This window comes from Helicoverpa zea, chromosome 8 (genome assembly GCF_022581195.2).
Source record: "Helicoverpa zea isolate HzStark_Cry1AcR chromosome 8, ilHelZeax1.1, whole genome shotgun sequence".
Classification (NCBI taxonomy): domain Eukaryota; kingdom Metazoa; phylum Arthropoda; class Insecta; order Lepidoptera; family Noctuidae; genus Helicoverpa; species Helicoverpa zea.
Window position 1 is genome coordinate 4,786,618 of NC_061459.1, and position 22,058 is coordinate 4,808,675.

General features: G+C 34.2%; 1 protein-coding gene across 3 annotated transcripts in view; it reads left to right on the forward strand.

The window, feature by feature from the left end:
* The first annotated feature begins 1,889 nt into the window (after positions 1–1,889).
* The window catches only part of LOC124632690 (roundabout homolog 1-like), a 57,135-nt gene continuing 36,966 nt past the window's right edge, over positions 1,890–22,058 (forward strand). Inside the window, exons 1-2 of one of the 3 annotated variants that reach the window (XM_047167632.1) lie at positions 1,890–2,030; positions 19,325–19,363. The gene's annotated coding sequence lies outside the window, so the exon portion shown is untranslated. Of the gene's footprint in view, positions 2,031–16,579; positions 16,730–19,324; positions 19,364–22,058 lie in introns of those variants that run through there. The other 2 variants (XM_047167631.1, XM_047167633.1) reach the window with 2 other exon arrangements.

The following is a 22,058-nucleotide window of genomic DNA, read 5'->3' on the forward strand; positions in this document are numbered from 1 at the left end:
TATGTTGGTCCGTAAGGTGTTTTCAAGAGCGCGTGCAGTACGGTAGAGAGTTCCAAAGGAAATCGCTTGTGTCATTGCCACATTATTAGTATTAAAGGCTTTTGGGAGATAGCGTGGTGTGTGGCTTTTATTTATTAAATTGTATTTATTTTTTGGTTACATTATTTTGCAAATTTTTCGTTTGTTGGTGTGTCTAAGATAATATTTTTTAGGAGCTAACTCATTCACTACAGATAGGTTCTTTCTATCATTGTCGATATCTAAGCTGACTTTATAGGCCTATATTATTGTCACATTTTTCAAAAGAATCTCAATTATAATAAATACCCCATTAACACGTCCACAGACACTCGCTTTATCCAGAAACCCACATTTATAAATAGAGGTTAGTCTTAATGGGCAAAGCAAAATCCGCACATAATATACATCAGTTGTATTAAATATAATTTCCAAGACTAATGGCCTAAACACAATACAACAAAAATATAAAAGAATTAAAATGGTGGAAAACATTTCATTAGGAAAAAAGAAAAACATTTAATGGTATGATGTGAGAACGTTGAGATATTAAACCTGAAACAGATTTAGAATACGCCACTGGATGCTGGATTAAATATTTTTGTTGCTAAAGTTGAACATTAGACATAGTTCAAACTAATTGTATAGCACTTATTTAGAATTAAGAAAATTATTGTAAAATTATGTGCAAATTAAGTTAATAAACGATTATTTATTTATTTATGTCTTAACTATTATGCAATAGACAGCATACAGTTATGATTTGATGCTGAAATAATGGTTTTAGATATAATACCGATATGATATGATACCGACTGTTTCAAATCAAATATAATATGTCGTTTTCAACGTATCTACATACTTTCATGGTAATTAGAAATTCGTAAATTATAAATATGACAATAAAGAAGTTGTTAATTTATTTATTCCTTACCGAGCATATTCTTAGAGCCATAATTTGTGGCGTAACGTAAATGTACTCTCATTGCGTCACTTTCCCCGTCCATTAAAAGCCGCAGATAAGCTGAGTTGCTGTCAACTGGTACATCGTTAATTTCTCGGGAACTCCAGTTTTTATTGTGCGTAATTTTTCCTTGCCCGGGAAATATATTGCCCGTACCGTCGACATGTGACACAATGTACGCATTTATCTTAGAGAGGGCAATAAAAATTATGCTCCGTTGATTTTCTTCGGGCGATTAATTAAGTGCTTAAGTGTTAGTGCTTGAACTAAGTTTCGCTTTTGTTTATTTTTCTTGTTATTCTTTTAGTGGGTTGTAAGAGGGCTTGTTAGTTTTATTCGCTTTGTTATGTTGTACGTTATTGTTATTTGGTACATAAAACCTTTATTGATGTTCTAGTTTTTATAGATTTTAGTTAGTTCTACAATATAGAGATCGTTACATTTTCTAACTCATAGCTAAATGTTAAATAAGGCGTATAAACTTTTGAGCTAAACATTTTCTGTGCTGGTCACATTGACAGTGAGAGCGCGTCCCATAGTTTATCTATTCACGACAAAATAATCGCAGGATTGTTCTATGTTTAATTTCCGCGACCATCAAAATGTTTAAGGAAGAGTTAGTGTTTATTACTTCATCATTTTTATCACTTCGAACAAAACGCAAGTTTTGATACCATACACTAAAACCGCATCCAGTAGGTACTTCAAATATCTCAAGTCGACATCCAGCAACACCTTCAATCCGTTCTAAACTCAACAGCTGTTCCATTTTCGAATCCTGGCTACCTGATACCTAACATATGAAGACTCCTTGCCGTGTACTCTAGCTTAAGGTACAGACGCGCGCATCTGTGCTCCCGAAGTCCTGGTCCGTTTCCCTCCCCTCAGTGCCGCTTTGGCTGCCGAGGAGGGTGCACGCATTTGGGCGGCAAATCCGCCCACGGGAAATTCGTAACGCCGGTAAAATTTTTGCTAGTGCTGTGTTGTGAACGAACGACTGTTGATTTGTGATTGGACTTGTTGGTTTTTATGGATCTTTTGGATTGGTGTAAGTATTTTTTTTTCTTATAAGATTTTTTTTTGTTTTTATTTTAAACCAAGTGTTTACTATCATAAATGCTGTTTGATTTATCACTCATGAATGAAACATTATGTGGACACTAATATTTTGTTTACCAACTTCCATGTGTAGATATTTTATTTTGGTTAGTTTCAAGTTTTCCTGCGTTCTAATTAGGATGCAAACGGAAAAACGTTATGTAAATTCTAACTAGAAAAACGTAAACAAGTAAACATTGCGTTCAAAAGAAATTAATAGTCCCATAAAAGAGACCCTATTAAATAAAGAAAAACTGCATTTTATTGCTTGTACAAACAATAATTATAAAGTTTCGCGTGGTTACCACAAATAAAGGCGTAAAGCGTAGCGTGATATTATTTGAGAATGGATAGTAAAATATAATTTATTGCTCACTGTTATAATCGTTGCTACGTTTAGGAAAACATGTGTATATTTAAGTAAATTAATAACGTAATCAACACATAATGAAATGCTCTTACGAGATACTTAAATTAATTAAATGACAATTATGAAGACTGAGCAGACTTTATACATCTTTTAAGTATATGCACACTGCTTTATTTTATTAGGAAGGATTCATTAGGAATAGCCTGCAGTTTCATAATATGGTTCCCTGTTCTGTAGCCTTCTGCTACCTTACCAATGGTCCAGGTAGATGGTAAGTTACCATCTACTTGGACAAAAACTTCGATTTTGAGGTTTTAGAGTGCAATTATTAAAATTTATTTGTAGTACAAGATAGGTATAAATTCTTTAAGGAACGAGTTTTCAAGGAACTTTCAACCCATACTACTAATTTTTTCAAGTCTTATTTTGACCCTATATTAAAATATTAATGACTGGACCAACGATTTATGTACCATGAATGAAACGCTTGTTAATATAATATTTAATTGAAGATGTTACAATTTTATTTAATCTTTAGTAAAGGGTTTCAGCTTTTTTTTTCAATTTTTAATAGAAAACAGAATAAAATATATATATTTAAAACTACAATAGAAAAAGGACACCGATAGTAGGTAATTTAGCTTAAAATTTTGCCAAATGTTTTTCTTTAATTCAACCAACGACAACAGAATTAGCACACGGTTCACAGAATTTAATTTGAAAGGGTGCAAGTGCAAATTGTATCACTTAACTGAATAAAATTGCGTGTGAAAAAACATTTTAATCCTCACAGTAATTATTTTGATATTAATATCAGTCTTTTGTTAATCCGACTACGACCGCACACGAGTTACATGGAAATATCTGTTGTAAAAGAAGAAAAAAAAAACTAAAATTAAAATAAGACCCTAAAAAGTTGAACCTCGAGCAACAAGCCTTAAACTCTTTCGTGAACACAAAAGCTAAGGTCATCGCCAAACAAAAATATCCCTCGGAGATCCGACTCACGATTATTCAAATATTATTCTTAGACCCTATCTGTTTCACTTGTACCAACATCGTATAACACGATTTTAAAAAGACCAGCATAAATAAGTGGGACGCCTTCAAACACGACAGTACCGGACACAAACCATCAGGAATAAAGTCATTTAAATCTATTGTCATCTTCGGTGTATCACTAAAGAAAACAATAAGGAAATGTAGCTCGGAAACTCTTTGACATTCAAATATCAACCTTAAGTCTAAGAAGCTTGAAGTTGTGTGGTAAAAAAATGGTGTTATTCTAATATTTGTCGTGACACAAAGAGGTAGCGATAAAACAGATAGCGGGCACAAAAGGCTATAACAAAAGATATTATTGCGTATAAATATAGCCCACGTTTATGGATAAAACATTGTGTAGTATACGTAGTTTTACATGACAACAATACTTTTTGTAGTTTTTTTCCTGTAACTTTCTGTTGTCAATAATGTGATCTCATAATTTTACTAGCATTTTACTAATAGTCTTAAATTAAAAAATATTATATTATTAATACAAAGGGAAAATCAGAAAACGAGTATTTTTATGCCATTTTTATTTGTGTTTTGATTAATATTAAAGTAAACTTTTGATAAATTATAAACATGATTTTAATTTGAGTTCAATACAGAAAGCTTTTCAAATTGTTAATCTGTTCCTAAACGAATTTCCCATAGGACTACTTGGATTAACCATTAAACAGTCATTTGACCAAAATGGCCGTTTCAATTTAGCGTAAATGAAGGGACAATATATAACTTCTTATCATCTTTCACATCAAGCGGGTGGTATCTATTACGAAATTGCGATTTGATAAATCGCCAAACATTATTATGGGCGGCGAAAGAAATGGACTCGCTCAACTTGAAACAGTCTTGGGTACACCTCTATTTATAACCATAAAAGGAGCTTTATGCCATTAAAAATAAAGTCCAATTTAAGTTAAAGCCAGTTGGACCATGTAAAATAAATATTATGAAAGTAATAGGAAAACATAATGCTACGGATACTATGATGAAAGCGGGTCTCTTTAATAAATTGACTGAAGCTTGAATATTAGAAAACGGTTCTTACGCGCTTTGGGAAAGAATTCGGATAGCATTTTCTTCTATTTTTGTCCTAACAATGTACACTATTTTTATCTGGTAAAATATGCAATGAATTTTACTTTGTGTAAGCAAAAATACTTTTGTACGTAGAGAGAATATTAATCTAGGTGCTGCCTATTTTTAGGCAGACTATTTTCATAAAATTCTTCGTGAGAAAACCTTTTGAGTAATTGTACGGTTTTTCTTTTACGTAAGTGCGACGCTGAAAGGTAAATGGTTTACTTTATTCAATTAACTTCAAGAAAAAACGAGCCATTTCCTTTATCTTGGCAAATTAGTTCTCTTTTACTTTGACGGCAAATAAGGTAATGGCATTACGGTACTTATTAAAATACTGTGTCAATATAGGTGATATCTTCCAAAACTTTAACACCAATAAAAAATCATTCTCACGGGATGACAATAAAAAAATATGAAAGACATATTTCTTTCAGAAAGAGTATTTATGGTGCACATTTAGATAAAAACCTCAGCTACTAACTAGTTTAATATCAGCCCATTTTTGGACACGTTATTTTCTTAATCCAAAACCGTATCATCTCCACGGACCATACAACAGACCAGCTAAATAAAACACGTCACAGAACACAAAGAACAAATTATGATCCCACGCAAAAACCTACGAAATCCTTTCTAAGATAAGTAAAACATCCATTGGAAGCGTGCCATTAAATCATAAGCGCTTTCTTCACTGAAGAAAATAGGATCGCGTGAGGTACCCCGGCACACACGCGATACCAAAATTTTCTACTACCCACATTACGTCGCAAGTTTTCTCACGATGGGTGGTATGTATCATGACGGTTGAAATATGGTCTTCATAGTTGTTTGTTAGTTTCGTAATTAATTGCCTGGCCATCTTTGAAGACAGGTTTCAGCTAAGGGCTTTATTAGTGTTTCGAAGTTTGTTTGATAGTTCTCTTTCCTACAACTACTACAGATTTTCACTCTTTATTCTGTTCAGAATTAACCATTTGTTCAAACGGTTACTAAAGTATTAATGCATAATATTTATTTGTTTTAAAACTGACGGGTTATTTAGCTAATCAACAACGACACTATTTGTCGTTATTCAGGAGAGGATACTCATTTTTGGCGTTATGTTGATACATAGCATAGGTATGTTTTGACTTTACTCTTAATAACATTTTGAACTAAGCAATGTTCACTATTCAACTGTGGAAATGAAAAGTATTATAAACTATTGTGATTAAAACGACTGTGCTCGTTATTACTCATCCCAAATGTGCTCACTCATCCTGCACGGAGATTAAATACTGCTATTCCTGTTACAAAATATCCAATAGCAGGTACCATGTAATCCCCTGTCCCCTACATTTACGACATTCACCAAAATTGCCAGGTACAATTCTAATTGGACCGTACATCAATTCGTTTATTACAAAACTTTTCTTGTGCACACATACGCGAACTGCCAGAGGGGGCATAGATTGGACGATGTGTTAATTTGGCCTGTCATGCGATGAGTAACAACAATGTACGGATTGTGAGGGTCGTCAGTCCTCACTGAGGAACGTCACTCCTCACAAAAGGTACGCACGCAATTACGTTCTGCGTGTAAGCGAAAAAAGCGTTTGGCTAATCACTTCTGTTTTCTTTTCCCGTTTCGAAAGTCTGATTGATTAGTGTTCTAAAACTGTGAGGGGATTTTTTTGCGCTGTCAAAGTCTTGGCTGTTTTGTATTTTTCTGGTACTTTTTCACGATCAAATTAAATAAAACCGAAGCAAAAAAGCTCTCTTGAAATTGTTTTTCTTCACCTTTATGTATTGGTGTAAGTAAGTCAAGATACTCAACAATGAGGCCATATTTACGAGACAAGTATCTTCCGCTTTCTGCGTCAAACCCTTAACCCAATTGCTTTACGAAAGACTCTTCAAGGTGATCGTAATATAGCCTTCGTTATAAGATCATTGGCAAAATTACTTATTGTGAAGAAGGACCTATACCTACATAAATTATATGAAAATCTATAGTATGTACCTCCATCATCTACCTAGGGTTTCACCAACATAGTTAGTGTTCACCAACTATGTTGGTGAAACCACTAGTTGGTGTCGGCTTCCAGTCTTATCATGAGAAAAACATGCAGCTGAGTACTACCATTTTGCATGAAGCGACTGCCTCTGTGTACCTACCTAAATCCAGTTACTTGGGTAACTCGATAACTCTTGATTATACTGGTTGTCCAACATTTTTAGCACCTGCATACCCATGGCCGTAACCGGAACGACAACCAATGAAATCTTTACATTACAGCTGAGGCCCAAAAATTTTACGTGCCTTCCAAAACACGTACCTTTAATATGTACCTCCATGGTGAAGTAATTAAGGCACCTTTCATTTATCCCGTTAAACTAACGCAGTTAACCCTTTTCACACATTTAATCAACGTTGAAAATCAAACAGGCGATCCTGTAAAATGCCAGCCGTAAAATGGCTTAATTGTCAAAAGGCAACAACATAAAACATATAAAATGCATTTAGGGAAGGTCAAGGCGACTTCAAACTATACGTGAAAGCGCCAATTAGATTAGCAGGAACGCTCCACGCCCGTAAATTGTCCAGAAGGGGTGTCTATCGAGTTGTCTCTCCCTCTCTTTTCCCTAGACATCGAGAGGGACGCAGAAGGGGTAATTAGGCTACGGCTGTGGTCAGGTTTACGAGTTTACTCAGTCGCTCGCCTTTATTACTGAAAATATTTACGTAAATTATTCTTAATTGTTTTTAATTGCATGAAGAAGTTGATCGTTATTTTGAGTTTAATTTTGGACGGAAATTCTTTAATAAAATTCAATATTTTAGGATTTGATGAGCATGTACAATTGTTACTGAAATAAATAAGGTAAAAATAAGTGCTTTCAAAAGAAGATTTATTGACACTAAAAGCTTATAATACTGGTCATAAATTCATCAATGACTATCTAAAAGTCTTTATTCAAAAACCTTTATGTCTTTAGTATTACTAATGTGCATAAATCTCTTTTAGTACTTTCAAAAACTTTACTGCTTTGCATCCTTTGCAAAAAGGAACAATTGAACGTTCTTACAATTAATTCGTTCCGAGTGCGCGGTAACAATATTTTGTCCACTTTAGTCCACTAGCCCGCCATTGTAAAACCATTTAACACCCATGAAGCATTTTCGGGAATCGTATGCTGATACAAAGGCCCAATAATTATGTTACCAGCGTAATAATGTTACATTGTTAACGACCATTGTTTACACAGAAGCGGTTAGAGTTGGGCATCATGATTTAAAAATTTATTTAAAGCGAACACGTTCAATGGTTTGGACATCTTATTGCGTTGAGTTAGAGTGTCATTTTGAAGAGCAGCTGGCAGGTGTATTTGCATTTAGACGCGTGTACGGGACCCTTGTGATTTATATTCGTCTTTTGTTTTTGGCTGTTTAGCTAGCATCAGTATCAATGGCAGTGTCTCGGAAGGTCGTTATTCTTGCATTGTACCAACACTATTGTCTCCAAAACGACATCGTTAGTGACTGCGACGGGTGGTCGTGTCCATTGAAATTCTATTGGCGTGATGATAAATCTTCTGTTATTAGAAACCATTCGTTTAATTATTTCCATTACAACAGGTGTCTTTCTATGTAAATCAGATCATTTGTTATCACTGACAAACTTTTTGACCCGTAACGTATGCTTAAAATTTTTAAAGCACTTTTAAAATTGAATTATGAATGCAGGCAGCGATGCAAAAGAAACTTTTTATAACGATATAAATTGAAATCGTCCCATTCAATAATCGAACGTTTTAAACTTTATCGATTCACGTTCCAAAAAGGTTTCATTCACTTTTTTATTTTCGTTCAGAATTAAGTGTCAACCGTTGATATATCGCACTGAAGACAACAAAGGGATTTCACGTCCGTTTGTCAAAATAAAACGACATCGACCTACGCGTAACATGGGGACATCACACACGAAAAACTATACATGGCTAAAATAAATCAGCCAGTATACCAGTATGTATAATAAGGGCTATTTTACTCTGTGTGTCATAAGGAGTATGGTTCGAAAAAGTATGTTATTGTTGGGTATATGTATAGTTGTGATCGATTCTAAAGCTTATTACAAACCGAGGTCGTTTTGTTGCTGAGAGACGGGTGATCGGTGCTGTCTATTGTCCGTGGTCGGTGTTGAACAATAAGTGACCATTGGGAATAGACTCTTTGTCGATGGCAGCTGTGTTTTTATAGAGGTTGCCTATTGGACCGAAATGAGGTATGTCTATTGATATCCCTCAATGATTAAGGATAGTGCTTTAAAACATTTATTAGTTTCCAAGTTGAATTTTGACTTGCGTCATAAAAACATGGTTTCATAAACCAAGTTTTACACCGAAAATAATATAAAAAATTTCATTTCTAACTTTGCATTCCGTACCCATTTAAAAAGCTGTAAATTTCAACTCGCAGACGCGACAGTCGTCTGCCGTCAACCCTCAAAATTTTAAGCACCCGCTATAACTCCACATAATTTGCTCATACGACGAAAAATAATGACCAGCCCTCTTCCTCAAAAACATGAGCCAAATAGCCTCTCGAGTTTAACGAAGTACGCAATGTAGAGACAGAATTAAAACGGGCAAGTGAAGTGCCCACTAAAAGATTTCACGGGCATTCGCAGTTAACACTAGTCGCATAATGAGTTGCTAGTGAAACTTTGGAAGCCTTCCAGGCTGTCTTGTAAACAGTAGACTTGACCGCTGCGAGGAAAATTGTGTTTACGTCCAACGTTGGCAGAGCACCAGTTATTATTTTAATTGAGAAATGTTGCCTTACAAATGCATCAAGTGTAATTGCCCTTGAGGGTGTACTTAAGCTGTAGTAGGTTTAGTTGTACTGTTAAGTAGTTTCTATGGCTGCCTACACTAAACTAAGTAACCATGCCTTAGGAAAAACTGAAGTAATCTTTTTCTCAGATATGACTACGGGAAGATATATAATTATAGCCCAGAGTTCCTAATAACAAGCATCTATTTATACATAGCAAAAAACTCTTCTATTTCATAAGTTTTTCAACAAACCAACCCTACTCGATATGTCTTTACTTGCATTTTATTACTAAGACCCTATTTACTCAAAAATAATTACAGAAACGCATTGCTAGTATTTTACATTTACCAAAAGCAAACATACACCAAAAAGTTAAGAAGAAAAGCTTAATAGAAAACAGTATATCATATAATAAAATGTCCGTGTTAATAAAATATCATTTTACATTTGCGTCACATAATAACATGTCTACCCGAACTGCTTTTACAATATTACAAGTATGCATTAGTAAAATAAAGGTAAGTAACTGTTTCAACATAAATGTGACTTGGCACACACACTCGGAATTCTCTATTCACATTTTACTCCTGGCTCTACAAAATCAGCTTACTACAATGAATAATCTAGCTCAAGTTGGAAATGCTAGAAGTATCAAACAAAGTAATTTAATTGGGTTTCGTAAAGTACAAAGAAGGAGCAAAAATTATACTATTATGAAAAAGTTTCTCAGTAAAATGCTTTCATAGGAATCTCATAATGATTCCATTATTGCAATTTAATAAATAATACTTCATCGCGAAAAACAACATAATTTTAAATCAAGTTAAAATGTAACATTTTCTACGAAATTAATTTTCATTAAATACATTTCACTTGTTAAATTAACAACGCATGGTGAAAATTTCGCACGAATCGAGTCGAGCGCTCAAAGTATTCGATGCTGCGACTCGACTTTGAGCATAGTTGAGCATTACGCGGAACTTAGTACCTAATGCTCAACTTCGCTTATTGAGTCGCAACAGGAACGACGCTGACGCTTAGTTTTCAGTATCGAAGCGTGAAATTGCATTAAATAATTAGTTCGCTAATTAATTATCTAAAATTAAAGAGCTTTTAACTGGTAATTAGTCTTTTTATATCATGAACAGCGTCTAGTGTTAATTAATATTTAGTGCGTGGGCTAAATTAGAGCTGGGTCGAGAGGAAGTTGTGAAATTTTAATGATGATTTGTCATGGCTGCTCTGGATTTTATACAAAATCTAAATGAAGTTACCTTAAATATCAAAAGTGTGGGACTGATCTATCAAAGATGTCATTTTGTCTTATCAGATATTGCGTTATCCAAAAATATTCATGAAAACCCATAGACTACATAAAAAAATTGTGACTAGTTTCCACCAGCAGTCTCAGTTACAGGTCTTGGAAACTATTCCTCGCACCCAGACGAGCTGAACTATTTAACATTGAAAATATTTTTCAAATCGGACCAGTTCTGAAATAAATACATTCAAGCAAACAAACTTGTCAGATTTATAATAAGATTCATAAACTGCTATAATATATGGAAGTACTGCACTCTATTTTATGTTGTCTTCATACATATAATATGGACGACGCCGCGAGTCTTTGCTAGTGTATAAAGACATCAAAAAGTTAAAACAGCTTATCTCGAAAAATAAATCGTTGCCGCTCTCAGATTAGAAAATTTCGTCAAATTAAGTTTTAATTAACTTTTCACGAAACATTAATTAAATTTATCCAAGCTACTTAAACTGTTTAATTTAACAGAAAATTTACCTGTCTCATTGAACGAAGTTTCGTTAATTCCGTGGGACAATGGACAGTCCTTTGTTTGATATACATGTTTATTCCATTTCTAAGACTAAATAAATAAATATATTAAAACTAGCTTCAAGTTTGGTTATATCGCGTTTCCAAGAGAACGCTTCAAAAGTCCGGGATAAAAACTATCCTATGTTCTTTCTCAAAGTCAACTCTATATCTGTACCAAATATTAAAATCAGTTCAGTGGTTTAGACGTGAAAGCGTAACAGACAGACAGACAGACAGAAAGAGTTACTTTCACATTTATACATAATATTAGTACGGATAAAGTTTTCAGCTAGCTATTTATTTTGTCTGTAATATTTAACTCACTATCTGGGTAGACTTCCAGTCTACTCAGATAGTGAGTCTGAGTAGACTGGAAGTCTACCCAGATAGTGAGTAGAATTCCAAGAATCCCAATATTATATTGAGCACAGTTGTACCTTTATAGTTTTGGAAAAAGGCTAGGATGTCCATAACACTTGTTAAGAAAAAAAAAACAAAACCAGCTTTTTTAATGATGATTTCTGACACTAACATTTGCATTTGCAATATTAGACATTTAAATAAAACTACTTTTACAGATTTTATCGCGGTTATATTAATATTATTTAATCCCGATTTTCGGATCCTTTATTCTGTAATATATTATATGTATTCTTAGAGGTCAGATCAGAAGTGGTACTTGAAAATGAATAACACACGTCTATAAACATTTAACCTGGTAAGGTTTATTTCTTACAAAGGATTTAGCAGAAGCCAACTTTGAATAGCAAATACAATATCAATAATTAATTATATGATCACGATGTGACATCTTCAACGTCCGTCATCCTTCTCTCCGTCATAACTTCTTCTTCTATACCAGCCTGGTCAGTCCAGGTTGGTAGCAAGGAGGATTCATATCTAACATAAATATTATGTAAAGGATCCGAAAATCGGGATTAAATAATATTAATATAACCGCGATAAAATCTGTGGTCACGGGCAGACTAAAGTGTTGGTAGTCTTGATATTATAGTTACAAACAGCTTCCCTACATTTTGTTAATTATTAACAATCCGATTCACGTAGATCGAGCTCACTTGTATCCTTTGGTCTAGCAGTTTTTGGCTTGATTTTGGATTTAATAGTTTCTATGATAAAGTTCAAAGCAGCTTTTTTTAGAATACTAAAAAGTATTAAATAATATTTCACCAATCTTACCTTACAATTTACCTTCCCTTTTTACAGAAAGTAAAAGTACCTATAGCTTTAAATCAGTTTATTATAATTCTTAAATCTGTCTACAGCTGTGAAATTAATGGATTTAGGAAGGAAGTGTTTCCGACCGCGTCTCGGACCATTGTTTTATTGTCATAGCCACTGTTGACTATGGCTTGGCATAGACAACATTGTTTTCTTTTAAACCAGTGACCGATATTAATAGACAACTGTATTACGCTCGAAGACGGATGGTAAAGTGAGATGGTTTTTATGCAGCTTTATTACTTTTAAAGTGAAGATGTTCAGAGCTTTATTCTCGAGTATTCTGTTAATATGCAAAATGGTATTTCAGTGTTTACGTTTACTACGTACTTATAAATTAAGATGCTGATAACAATATAATTGATTGTAAGATACTTTTCATTTATGTCATAATCATTCACAAAAGCAAAGATATTAATTATTTACTCAAAGTGTTATTTACAACCTAAATGATTTATAAAAAACACTAGAAAATTTGCCGTAAACAACTTAATAAAGCCGATGACGGATGGTTGACGCCAACTTTGATTGATCGGAAGCTTCAAACAAAAATTTTCTGTTTAATTTTCAAGAATATACAACTTCAGTATAATTAATCGAGGCACATTTTAGCTTCTCTGCGTAGGCTACCTAAACACATTTTTATAAACAACCTCATTAAAAAGAAAAAAAATAGGTAGGTACAGTCTAAAGTCTAAACAACGGTATGCAAATACCCACGTATGTTCACAAAAGATAATGCTATGTTCAGACAGGCGCCCGTAAGGCCGGCTACACACTTTATCTTTAGATTCTGTGAGCTTAACTCGACGTGGGGATTAACCAGTACTACAGTACTTTAAGCAAACTTCACGATTAAACCGTCTATTAGCCGTCACTATACGTTTTACGTAAACATTCCGTGTTGGTTCTAAGAATAGACGGTTGTACGGAACTGTCGCATCGAGCGTTGTGATAAAGTTTTGTGGAAAGTCTGTAACTGTTTTTATATTTTTTGTTGTTTTTCTATTGATAAAGCAAATGTATAAATATCGAACTGATAATATAACTGAACTAAAATAATAATATAACTATCCGTAGGTAACAGGTATTTTATGAGTGATAGCTAAGCAAGTTGAAAGCGAAGTTTTTTTGATAATGGCCAAAGGAAATGGCAAGTTTAAACAAAATGGTGACCGGTCAATTGTTTTCTAATACGCTTGTTATGAATGTCATTCTTTGCGTTATTGGCATAGTTCAAAATAATAATATTATTTGGTTTGAGCAGTAAACAATCATTGGTTTAGAATAAATGAGTGTTTAGTAAACCATTTGGCATTAGTTTATAAATAAATGATGTATTAGGATTATTATAGTGAACTACTATAATCGCGAAAAAGGAAAGTGTTTTTAACTAACATTATTTTTCGTATCAGATTTTACTGACGTTTATGAACAGAATAATTTATATTTTACTCGACCTGCCTACCTGTGAATTTGCTAACGAGCAATAGATTTTTTGACACTAGAACCCCAGAATAGCAAAGTCAAATTCCTATCTCTCGTCAAATCCAAAGAAAGGTAAGTTATTGAAATTCACACACATCTATGCACTTGCAGGCATTCTATTCTTTGGGGCGATTAAAACAAAATACTCTCAACAATTTCTCGTGATACATACCACAAAATTCTTTATTCAAACATTGAAGAACATTGAATGCCGCATAGCTAACATACACAGAATTCTGCTCCATCATCACGACTCTATTATTCAGTGCCTGTACATGCGTAGGCTTAAACCGACGCGTCATAAGTGCATCAATTTGTCATTACACCCGCATCTTCTGTTTGAGGTGTAACCGTGGATTAGGGCTCTAATTTCGTGTTCTATTTTTAAATATGATAATTGTATTTACATGTCTAGAATCCTAGTATAAGCATTTATGCAAGTAATGATTAATGTAACAACTTTTGCGAAACAAATAGAGGATTTTGTAGTACACTGTTCGATTGAAATAAACATGGTTACAAGAGAAGAGTGATAATATCTGTAATCTAAAACTCGTAAAAAGAAAAGCTTAACAACCTGTTAAAACTTCATCCGTCTATTTTAACAATTCTAAACTGTCATTAAAACAAAAAAGCTTAGATCCGTACACAAAATAAAAAAGCAGCTTCAAACTTCGTCCTTTATCCAATAGACTTTTATTATTCGCTAAAATGTCCTTTTAAATAAAAAGTAGCTATTTGTCTGTCCTATTACTTTAACAGGAGGTTATTAAAGGACACAGGACAGGACAGATAAGTCCAATAAGCAATTAGAGTAAAACATTACAGCTTCCAAACGGTTTTCGCATCGGTGTCCACGTGATTCTGCGCTTCGAACATTTCCTTTTAAGCGCGGAACTAAATTTAGACTCGATCAATACGGATTATTCTCAATGCAACAATGCAGACATTTTATTAATAGAATACCTATCTATCTATTAGTTATTTCTAACTGATGATAGCGTGGGTTTTAATAAAAATTGGTCCGATATTAAGTGGGGTTCGTTTTAGATAGCTTAATTTGATGATAGTTTTTTGTGAATGGAATTTTAAGCTTTTTGAATTTTTCATGAATCTATTTTTGCTGGGGAATTAAAAGTGTAATAGGTACATAATGTAATATTTAATTTTGATGATGAAGAAGCACTTTTCTCAAGTCCGATGACTAGAAAATCAATGTGTATTCATTTCTTTCAGCAATTTATATTTGTTTTTGCTTGTTTAATTCCATTCGCAATAAAACGTTCACCAATGAAACTTTTATTGGACTATTTGCTAAACAGAAATCAGTCAACTGTCAGAGCGTTGATTCTACGAAGAAATAATAATATTTATTAGTTCTGAAAACTGTTTCGTTCCTAGTGCTCCAAATAATAACATTACACCATAGAAGTCATCGTTACCATTAGTAACGCTTTAAAATAACTTTGAATAGGCTGTGACTGAGTTTATAGAATTAAAGGAAATTATTCAGAAATACCTATTACTATGGTATTTTTTTCTAATCTCTAAAGTTTTTCCTTACATGAGCGCGATCAATCAAATAACTTCTAATAATATTAAGTAACTATAGAAACTGTGATATAGAATTATTCATTTCCATTTTACGTATAACTACATCTCAAAATAAATTTAACAATTTGCTTCTTAAAAAAATTCGGACATGTTGTTTCATACCAACAGAATCATTTTAAGAACTGAAATCCTTAACTGAAGAAACCATCGAACTTTTAATTGTGTTAATTATTTTTTATTCTTAAGTCCAAAAATATCTGTACCAACGAATGTTTCGGATTAAACTATGGAATTTGTTTATAGTAAATGTTGTTAAGAATAATAAACAAAGTAAAAGATTCGCACTTGTTATTGTTACAGTTCAATAACTTCTTGTACAAGCAGATTTTATTTTCATAAAGAAAATCTATTTCTAGTGTACTTGCAGACAAAATATGTCTATTGTATTATTTTCGGCTGAATAGGTACTTGGTGTTTGCGAAATTGCTGAAAATGTTTTCTTTAAAAAATCTTAAATAATAAAATTTTATCAGTTATCAAGACGATATTTACATAATACTACGAAGGTTTTTAGGAGGGTCAAGTTAAGTTCAACGTACGTAACGAAGCAAAAGTTTTTTTTTGTCGGGGAAGAAAAAATCGACCATTTGCCCTTTACATCTCAAATATTCCCAAATTGTTTCAAAAGATACCTGAAAACTGAAAAACAAATAACGCAAACCGCCCCAACCGAAGAATAAATAAAGTTCCAACTTCAAACTTTGCTTACAGGCAAAAAGTTTTCGATCCAATACCAAAACGCCTTAATTATCTTGGTTCGGTATCGCCTGCAGCAAATCTCTGTTCGGGATACCACGTCAAATGATTTTATCTAATTGAAGTACAAAGTCGTCGTTATTAATACTTAATAAGATACTTCCTTATTGATGTTTGAGCTTGGCCGTTTTCTGGGCAAATGTTGGCCGGGGTTGATTCGCCCTATCCCCTCCCCTCGCTCTCCTCAGCCGCCCTTGTCTAGACTGCCGACGAGACCGATTTAGTTCGTCCTCAACGTTCGTGCGGGGAGGGTGTCGCGCGCTTCGTTTCTTTGGCGCGAATTTTGAACGTCAGTGTGATTCTACGTGACTTTTTTGAATTTAGAATTCTAGTGGATTGTTGAGTGTTTTAGTGAATGACTGTCGTGGTTTCTGTAATGGATTTGTTATTCGTGTAAGTTATTATTCTTGTTTGTTTATTTTGCAAATTAACGTTTTCCAAAATTTTTGCAATAGGTATATGCATATTTCTGTGTTATGATAACACAGAAATATGCATGTATTGTTACACTGTTATGTATGTGCCTTCATTAAATTATTTATGTATGATGAACCGATTGTGATACCTATAGGTTAATTTTTTAATCAACGTTATAATCTATTACTGTATGTTTCTACTTACTACGGTTTATATGTATGCTTATCACTGATTACTCTAGTCGTTAACAATTATGAACAGGATCTCAACAAGCAAACATAACACACTAAATCTAAAAACCAACAGTACTTATCTTCGAAGTATCCTCTAATAAAGCAAAGACATAAAGCCGCAACCAGAGAAATTCTGTCCAAAGCGAATGAGTTCTACAAACATTGGCTCCAACATCCCAACACCACCGAACTTAAGTGCTGGCATTGTAAAAAAAATGTTGAAATGTACTAAAAAAGAGAAAAAGCCATTTCGAAGACATTTTGCGAGGCTCTTGAGAGTTTGCGGCATGAAAAAACCGAGTTCCGGCCAAGCCGACCACTTATCGACGCCGAGGAGACGAGATGAATTAGCAAAAATGTACTGAAAATATGTAGGACGGGAAATAAGCTTACGGCAAAAAATCGCATCCTTTGCAAAAAAAAAGCTGTGATTGTTTTTATATTATAAGGTCATAATTAGAAGTATTTGAAACATACATTACTTTTAGCAAATACTTGATATCTAAAAAGTCAAAACTTGTAATTTATTGTCATTCTTGGCACTTGGGCTTTGGACATATAAAATGTATTATAGTTATATCCTTGCACATAAAATACTCGTTACTTAAAGGTAATGTACGAATTACTTAAATGAATAAATAAATTAACATAAAAAAGAAAATTAACGCAACACTTCTAAAATTAATTGCCCAGTAAATGACAAAAAGTTAACCCTTCGACACACGCTGTATATCCAATACCTACAATAATCCTGTTAAAAGATACATGTACATGTATTTCCGAGCTATCGAGACAGTAAAAAGCAGGAAACACGAGTTACAAATAGATACATTAGTTCTTGTAACTCCAACATCTGATACATCCATTTTACGTTCACTTAGCGCGACGGAAATAAAAAATAAAATATGTAGCAGTTTTTTTTGTTTAATAGTTTTTATCCTGAGGTAAGAATAGATTTAAGTTAAGTCATTTTATCGCAAATAGTAAAAGGGTCAAATAAATTGTGGTGTTAACATAAGAATTAAAAAAAAGTTTAAGTTTTAGGTACTTGTCACTTGAATGAGCAGTTTGTTTTTTTATCTATCCCTTGTCAACAGTTGTCACAACATGACGACAGAATAAACGTCAAAGGTACCTACCTAGTTGAATTTGAATATGTTTGTTCAAGTATGCGTTGTGAAGGGTTAGATAAGCCCAAGCAAGGTGTTAGCTATTATAAATAAACACTATTTCTAATACAGAACTTAGATTAATTTTTGCAAACATATTTTTAATGAATATTTTACGTTATCTAAAAACAAAGGGATGAATTTCAATATAAAAGCAACTGACGATAAAAATAATAAACACCATGTGAGTGAACAATCACACAGTGACTCAAAAGTATCAATGAATTATTCCATCTCGAGACAGCTATTGGAGTAATAATGGTTCGAATCCGTCCCCCGATGCTCCCGGCTCCCAGCCTCTGAGGTCATCTGTAACTGCGCCCATCATACGCTTAACATACAATACTGATACATGCGCATATTTACCAGCATCACCGTCAGCCCTTCACTGCTTAAAACCCCGTCCTGTTTGCAAAATGAAGGGGGAAATTAAGAAAAATATTTTTGGTACGTTTTCATGCACGTGCGCCTTCTTATTAGTATTCATCATTGTTTTAACAGGAATAATTTCAAAGCTCTGCATACATTGGGCAAAAAAATAAATTCTACTACCAGTTGTTTGTGAAGTAAACCTACGTTGCGAGGATTCGCAAGAGTTCGCAGTTGCAATTCAGTCGATTGGCAGGTTGTCGAACTTTTATTTCATCGTTACTTTTACAAAAAATATCGATGCCCACGGCATGCACTACAGTACGCGCTTTTGCGTGCAATTGTACACTGCAAAGCGCTTAGAGCGGTCTGCTACGCCGGAACATGGTGCACTACCTTTCACTGCTCGCTCTAACACTAATGAATTGAGCCCCGACAGGATTACAGAATACCAGATCAATAAATTCCAAAGTAGCCAACAATTTAAACGCTATCACAAAAATAAAAAACCCATACAAACAATCAGTTGCGATAAACTTTTCACTCCATGAAATGAAACTTTTATCGTCGTTTTACGAGAATATCTGAGCTATAAAAGCGACCCTTATCATCCATTGTTATCTAACACCCGATAATCGAAAACTTGGAATCCATTCACGAAATCCGATATCACCTTAACTTTGAAACAAATGGATGACTGGAAGTCCTGTCCGCCTCGAAAGTTCCAATTTCAAGAGGTCACGTAATTATTCCACTTGGTATCAAGCGCCTCTCGTTTTAAAAGCCTATTCTTGTTACAGATAATGCAGAGATATCTTCTGACCTAAGTGTATCTTTGGGTATGTATTTTCAGGATAAGAAACAATGAATTTTAATTCGTTGAGCCGTCTGTCGGCTCGTAAATAAGACGCTTATCGTATAGGTAATTGTGAGTGCGGGCGACCGCTCCCATAGCGCATGGGTTATCGATACGGGGTTATAAATTAAATTATACTATCTGAAATCAATCGGGTGGTTTGGACAACTGATATAAATCCCTTTCATCCGCTTTATCTGACCTTGGGGGATGAAAATAATTGTGCGTTATTTTCAATAGGATATTGCGAAATTGCGTGCTTTCTTAACTTAAACTATAGCAAGTATATTTTTTTTTTATTAGGGTAGTGCTGAAGTAACAGCTTGTGTTGATGACTGCTGTAAACTCTTATCGTAATTGTCAGTTTGAATAATTAGTTTTTACTACGTCAGAGATCAACAAATTTCCCATACATCATCGCTTTATAGACTTCGAAGTCATCTCTGATGTATGACAAACTTGACATTGACGATATTTATGATAGAGAGCCCATTGCGGTTGTCACATAAATTCTATACAGGACCTACTTTCTATATCGCCGGTTTTATATTAAAAGGTCAGTTTCATGAGGTCAATAGAGATAACATATAAACAAATAAAATAATTAGGCAAGTTCTACAAAGAGTTTCAACTTCAGATTTTCATAATTGCATGATTATTGTTTGTTCGGAATCTCACTCTGGCAACTGCTCCTATTTATATCAGAAATTTTTAAAAAGCAACCCACAAAAATTTCGTGAGGCACATTAATTGATATAAGGTTCTGCTCTAGTTAAATAAACTATTTACCTACTTTTTAAACCAACTGACATTTGAGCCGGGAGCTTATCTAAGCAAGACAAATATATCAAAATGCTACTTCAGAAGTTGTCCTTGTTGAACTAAGATAATGATGTCTAAAAAAACATAGCTTTATGTTGGAGGACACCCAAGGCGTACACGTCAGTTAGTTAATCAAATTCTTTTTAATTAACCAGATTATGATAAACGTAGACTTTGTCTAAACTTATATTTGATTAAGGAAACTATTTTATAGTTTATTTTTGCCCACGACGTTTTTAGTCTTGTTTCTGAACTAAAATGTCGCCTTATCAAAAACGTATCACAGCTCATCGAAACCCTTCAGTGACATCGGGTCTAAATCCACCATCCAAGTCTATCAAAATCGAATAAAGTACAATTTTCCTCCATTACCGCCCTTCATATCTTCCGTCATTTCACGTATCGCTTCCTAGCCCAAAAGAGGGTAAGATGTAAAGATGAAAATAATAAATCCGTATCGAATATGTACGGCTGGAGCGAATGAAAAAATTCTTCGCACGAGAATATTATATTCGCCCATGTAATTCGCCTGTCGGGGATTCATAGCGATCCATCAACAATTAAATGTTGGGTTGTTGGCGATACATTATCGGGCGTATTGCGAACGTTCTGATTGATGGCGGCTGGTGCCATGAAACCATAGATGGTTCCCGCTCCATTGGACGCCAGTCTATCGAGACCAGTGTCACTGAGTGACCGATCACCGATTCCTGCTACTGTTCCATTCATAACTATCGACATCTACATTAATTGATATACTGTTCGCATTATCACTAAATAAACATGAAAATATGTATTTCACCTAAACAAACACGTCGAAATTATTCTCCTCTGGGGTGGTCTTTGATAAAATTTGTGCAATAAATTTACACGAAGCACGCAGATAATTACCTCCATTTAACAACCAAACAATGTGCACCTGATATTATTAATATTTTAGAATAGAGCGGCTTTAATCACGGCCTCGAATTTGAGCTTAATTATTCTGTCCGTTGGATAATTAATTAAACAAAAGATGGTAGGCTAGGTGAGTATTGAAACTGACTTCCATTGTTGTTGGGATAACAGGGAAAAATCCGCGATGCTTCCGGCTGCGTCCCTGCTCCTTCATTGTTCGTCTTCCGCCTCATTCCAATTTACGCAGCTCTTTCATCGCGTGACTGATGCATTTATCATTCGTGTTTGAGAAATTTCTTTATCCCCTATAAATTGTTTATTGAACGGGCGTTTCTAATCGCGTCGCTACGTCTATCTGGATGTCTTTTTGATTCGGCCTCGAACGACAGATTTGAAGGCATTTAGCGTGAGGTCGTGGGGTGGGTCCTTCGTTCCCATGGTATTGGGGTGTTACGCTATTTTAGTGCGTCGTCGTAGGGTAATTTACGAGCATGCAATGCACACAAGCAGCCCTGCTTTTAGGGTGATGGCCTGGAATAACGATTTTTCGTGAATTTATGTCTCTGTAAAGATGATAAGTGATGGCACTCTGATACTCACATACGGGTTTCGAAGTAGATATTACAGTTTGAAATATTTACATATTTCGGTACGAAATTAACTGTGTTTTCCTTTAAAAATTGTTGGATCTATCTTGATAGTGATCGTAATATTGAATTAAATTACGGTGTTTAGTAGAGTAGGTGGTAACGCTTGCGGCAATTAACTAATATATCTCTATAATTAATACTGGACGGTTAATTGAATTAAGTTTTGGTTTTGTTAAGCGGTTCGTCTTTGAACTTTAACTGTTCTGCCAGATAATAGAGCTATATGAGAATAATTTATAACTATAAGACCAAAATATCAGTGTAACTAGCCGTTTTCCCGCGGTTTTACCCGCGTCCCGTGGTAACTAC